This window comes from Triticum aestivum, chromosome 3D (genome assembly GCF_018294505.1).
Source record: "Triticum aestivum cultivar Chinese Spring chromosome 3D, IWGSC CS RefSeq v2.1, whole genome shotgun sequence".
NCBI classification, from domain to species: domain Eukaryota; kingdom Viridiplantae; phylum Streptophyta; class Magnoliopsida; order Poales; family Poaceae; genus Triticum; species Triticum aestivum.
The window spans coordinates 164,557,134-164,563,296 of NC_057802.1; positions in this window are offsets into that span (position 1 = coordinate 164,557,134).

Sequence of the window (6,163 nt, forward strand, 5' to 3'; positions counted from 1 at the left end):
TCGTGCAAGTGAAAGGCAATTATGACGATATATGATGGACTAACTGAGATGAGAAAAGCTGGTATGAACTCGACCTCTCTTGTTTTTGTAAATATGATGAGTTCATCGTTCCTGATTCAGCCTATTATGAATAAACATGTTTGCAATGACAATTAGAGATCATAGTTGCTTGTGCCATGCTTGATTAGCTATGAGTTATAATAGTTTACCTTGCGTGCCAACATGCTATTAAAATGGTTGTGATGTGGTATAGTGGGGTGGTATCCTCCTTTGAATGATTTAAGTGACTCGACTTGGCACATGTTCACACATATAGTTGAAACAAATCAACATATCCTTCACGATATTTATGTTCATGGTGGATTATATCCTACTCATGCTTGTACTCAACGTTTATTAATTTTAATGCATGTTCATGACTGTTGTCGCTCTCTAGTTGGTTGCTTCCCAGTCTTTTGCTAGCCTTCACTTGTACTAAGCGGGAATACTGCTTGTGCATCCAATCCCTTAAACCCCAAAGTTATTCCATATGAGTCCACTATACCTTCCTATATGCGGTATCAACTTGCCGTTCCAAGTAAATTTGTATGTGCCAAACTCTAAACCTTCAAATAAACATTCTATTTTGTCTGCTCGAATAGCTCATGTATCAACTAGGGTTGTCCGTATCTTCCATGCTAGGCGGGTTATTCTCAAGAGGAGTGGACTCCGCTCCTCATTCACGAGAAAATGGCTGGTCACTGGGATGCCCAGTCCCATGCTGTATGCAAACTAAATCAAAATAATTGCAAACAAAACTCCCCCTGGGACTGTTGCTAGTTGGAGACACTCGTTGTTTCGAGCAAGTCATGGATTGATGCTTGTTGGTGGAGGGGGAGTATAAACTTTACCATTATGTTTGGGAACCGCCTATAATGTGTGTAGCATGGAAGATATCACCATCTCTTGGTTGTTATGTTGACAATGAAAGTATACCGCTCAAAATATTATTTATCTCCATTTCAAAACCGAGCTCTGGCACCTCTACAAATCCCTGCTTCCCTCTGCGAAGGGCCTATCTATCTACTTTTATGTTGAGTCATCACCCTCTTATTAAAAAGCACTAGCTGGAGAGCGTAACTGTCATTTGCATTCACTACTATTAATTTATATTGGGTATGACTATGATTGGATCTCTTTTACCATGAATTACAATCTCTAGTCAGTCCTTGATCTTTAAAGGTGCTCTGCATTTATGTTTTGCAGTCTCAGAAAGGGCTAGCGAGATACCATCTTATTATATCATATCATGATTGTTTTGAGAAAGTGTTTTCATCCGAGATTTGTTATTATGGCTCGCTTGTTGATTATGCTATTGATATGAGTAAACATGAGACCTAAGAGTTATTGTGAATGTGTTTAGTCATAATCTTTGCTGAAAACTTGAATGCTGGCTTTACATATTTGCAACAACAAGAGCAAACAGAGTTTGTAAAAGTTTTTCTTTATCACTTTCAGTTTATCAACTGAATTGCTTGAGGACAAGCAAAGGTTTAAGCTTGGGGGAGTTGATACGTCTCCATCGTATCTACTTTTCCAAACACTTTTGCCCTTGTTTTGGACTCTAACTTGCATGATTTGAATGGAACTAACCCGGACTGACGCTGTTTTCAGCAGACTTTCCATGGTGTTAATTATGTGCAGAAACAAAGTTCTCGGAATAACCTGCAACTCCACGCAACGTCTATTTGGAAATAATAAACAATCCTTGCAAAAGATGAAGACCAGGGGGCCCACACCCTAGCCACGAGGGTGGGGGCGTGCCTGCCCCCTAGGGCACGCCCCCCTACCTCGTGGGCCCCCTGGAGCTCCTCCGACATCAACTCCAAGTCTATATATTTGCTTTCGGGGAGAAAAAAATCAGAGAGAAGGATTCATCGCGTTTTACGATACGGAGCCGCCGCCAAGCCCTAAAACCTCTCGGGAGGGCTGATCTGGAGTCCGTTCGGGGCTCCGAAGAGGGGGATTCATCGTCGTCGTCATCACCAACCATCCTCCATCACCAATTTCATGATGCTCACCGCCGTGCGTGAGTAATTCCATCGCAGGCTTGCTGGACGGTGATGGGTTGGATGAGATCTATCATGTAATCGAGTTAGTTTTGTTAGGTTTGATCCCTAGTATCCACTATGTTCTAAGATTGATGTTGTTATGACTTTTCTATGCTTAATGCTTGTCACTAGGGCCCGAGTGCCATGATTTCAGATCTGAACCTATTATGTTTTCATGAATATATGTGAGTTCTTGATCCTATCTTGCAAGTCTATAGTCACCTACTATGTGTTATGATCCGGCAACCCCGAAGTGACAATAACCGGGACCACTCCCGGTGATGACCATAGTTTGAGGAGTTCATGTATTCACTATGTGTTAATGCTTTGTTCCGGTACTCTATTAAAAGGAGGCCTTAATATTCCTTAGTTTCCGCTAGGACCCCGCTGCCACGGGAGGGTAGGACAAAAGATGTCATGCAAGTTCTTTTCCATAAGCACGTATGACTATATTCGGAATACATGCCTACATTACATTGATGAATTGGAGCTAGTTCTGTGTCACCCTATGTTATGATTGTTACATGATGAACCGCATCCGGCATAATTCTCCATCACCGATCCAATGCCTATGAGCTTTTCACATATTGTTCTTCGCTTATTTACTTTTCCGTTGCTACTGTTACAATCACTACAAAACACCAAAAATATTACTTTTGCTACCGTTACCGTTACTTCCATATTACTTTGCTACTAAATACTTGGCTGCAGATACTAAGTTATCCAGGTGTGGTTGAATTGACAACTCAACTGCTAATACTTGAGAATATTCTTTGGCTCCCCTTGTGTCAAATCAATAAATTTGGGTTGAATACTCTACCCTCAAAAACTGTTGTGATCCCCTATACTTGTGGGTTATCAAGTGCTTTGTCAACTTAGTCAATATGAACGATTCTAGCTCCAGTGACCATACGATGTCCATCCAACGACCGTAGTGCTTCTTCAACCTCTGGTCTTCTTGCTCCAGCCGCCCAAAGCAGCGCTGGTCGTGCCGCACGCTTCTGCCTCCCGTGGCCGGCTGTGCTGCCGCGGAGGCCTCACTGCCCCCTACGATTCCCACCGCTGGCCAGGCCCTGCGGCGACGCAGCCTCACACCGCAGCCGAACCAGTGAACCCTCCTACTCCTCTCCGCGCGGGCTTCCACTGCCGCGTCTTCCCCGGCTCCGCGTTGTCCCCTTCCTAGGCCTCGGCGTCGTCCACCGCCCTGGTGCTCTCGGCGCGGCGTGGTCAACGTGGTCAAGCAACGGCTTCCATCGGACGTGGACTGTACGTGGAGAGGCTGACAGCTGGGTCCACGGGCGCAGCAAGGAAGTGCCTCCCTATTACACGCAAAATAATTATTCCTCCACCTGACAGCAGGGACCCACCGGACGGGCCACCGTATTTCACAAAAAAAACGTTTCCCCCTGACTGCTGGGACCCACCAGCTATATCTTCGCACGCAAGGACGTGCGTCCGAGCGAAAAAAAAACGATTCGCCCCCTTGACTGTTGGGACCCACTAGCTACATCTTCGCACGCAAGGAAGTGCCTGACAGTCGGGACCCACCTGGTCGAAGCGTACGTAGTATTGTCATTCTGGTCGTGAACGTGTACGTACATACTGGTCGATGTAGAGGCGCGCACGTGTCGTAGTAGAGGCGCACACGTAGCATGTACACGTACGTACAGCGGCTAGTGTGCAAGAAAGAAAATACGGCCACGCACATACATACGGGCAGGGTCTCGAACGCCTACTCGCACATACATACGGCCAGGGCTCGTGTACATGGCTGGGTCGGAACGAAGAAACAACGTCGTCGTCGTGTTCATGGGGAGCCAACCGGCTGGGTCGGAATGGAATGCGTTGTCGTGTTCATCGGGAGGGCTTGGACGGAACAGCCAATGGAAACGAGGCCTGGCGTACCGCAGAATGGAGGAAACGGCCTTGTGTTCGACCGGCCACGTTCGAAACGGGATCCTATTCATCGGGAGGGGTCTGGCGTACCGCAAAATGGAGGAAACGGACCTCCGTCGGTCGAAAGGGGGGGTCCTGTTGATCGGGAGGGGTGTGGCGTGCCGCAAAACGGAGGAAACGGACTTGTGTTGGAGTGCTACGGTCGGGGGTCCTATTCATCGGGAGGGGTGTGGCGTACCGCGGAACGGGACTCCACGGGATACTGTTCATCTCCACCGTCGACCCCGTCCAGCCTCCACGGGCTACTGTTCATCCACCGTCGACCTCCTCCAGCCTCCACCTGCGACTGTTCATCCATGGGCTCCTGTTCATCCAGCCTCCACCGCGCGCTACTCCACCGGCTACTGTTCAACCAGCCCTCTCCACGGGCTCCTGTTCAACCACCCCTCCACGGGCTACTGTTCATCCAGCCCTCCACCGTCTATTGTTCATCCTGCCCTCCACGGGGTGGTCCTATTCTTCCTGCCCTCCACGGGGTCCTATTCATCCAGCCCCAACCGGCTTGAACGATCAGGGTCCTTTTCATCCAGAGGCAACGCCACGGGGTCCTGTTCATCCACCCCCACCGGGAACTGTTCATCCAAACCCCCCCCCCCAGGAACGCTCACTGTTCATCCAGAGGCAGCATCGATCGGCTTCAGTTAGCAGCAGTAGCGAAGGAATCGCTTGATCGGGTTCAGTTAACAGCCATCGATCGATCGCTCGGGTTCAGTAACGCGTAGCCTACAGTGCAATCGCTCGGGTTCAGTTAGAGCCCAACGCCTCGCACCCACGCGCGTGCGTGTACGAGAGAAACGCGCATCGCTCGGCCCTGACCACCCACCGTAACCGGGAACACCCCGATATTTTCCTCGCCCTCACTTGTACCACGGTTTTTTCCGTCATGGACGGCCCAAAGAATGTCATGCAGCTGCGTCTCCGGCCCGCCCAGGATGAAAAGCCCATTTTCTGTCATGATTTTTTGTCATAGAAGTAGGACCCCACCACATCTATGATGATACCGTGTTTTGTCACAATTATCGTCATAGAAGTGTCATAAGTATGACAGAAAAGATGTTCGTTCGGCCCAAAATGTCACGGATGTGTCTTTTTTTTTAGTGCATCTTATTTTGCTTTGATTGACGGTAGCATTATAAGATGATCTCTCACTAAATTTCAAGGTAAAAGTGTTCTCCCAGAGTATGCACCGTTGCCAAAGTTCGTCGTGTCGAGACACCACGTGATGATCGGGTGTGATAAGCTCAGCGTTCATCTACAACGGGTGCAAGCCAGTTTTGCACACGCGGAATACTCGGGTTAAACTTGACGAGCCTAGCATATGCAGATATGGCCTCGGAACACTGAGGCCGAAAGGTCGAGCATGAATCATATAGTAGATATGATCAACATAGTGATGTTCACCATTGAAAACTACTCCATTTCACGTGATGATCGGTTATGGTTTAGTTGATTTGGATCACGTGATCACTTAGATGATTAGAGGGATGTCTATCTAAGTGGGAGTTCTTAAGTAATATGATTAATTGAACTTAAATTTATCATGAACTTAGTACCTGATAGTATTTTGCTTGTCTATGTTGTTGTAGATAGATGGCCCGTGTTGTTTTTTCGTTGAATTTTAATGCGTTCCTTGAGAAAGCTAAGTTGAAAGATGATGGTAGCAATTACACGACTGGGTCCGTAACTTGAGGATTATCCTCATTGCTGCATAGAAGAATTACGTCTTGGAAGCACCGCTAGGTGCCAAACCTGCTGCAGGAGCAACACCAGATGTTATGAACGTCTGGCAGAGCAAAGTTGATGACTACTCGATAGTTCAGTGTGCCATGCTTTATGGCTTAAAACCAGGACTTCAACGATGTTTTGAACGTCATGGAGCATATGAGATGTTCCAGGAGTTGAAGTTAATATTTCAAGCAAATGCCCGGATTGAGAGATATGAAGTCTCCAATAAGTTCTACAGCTGCAAGATGGAGGAGAATAGTTCTGTCAGTGAGCATATACTCAGAATGTCTGGGTATAACAATCACTTGATTCAACTCAGAGTTAATCTTCCGGATGATAGTGCCATTGACAGAATTCTTCAATCACTGCCACCAAGCTACAAGAGCTTCGTG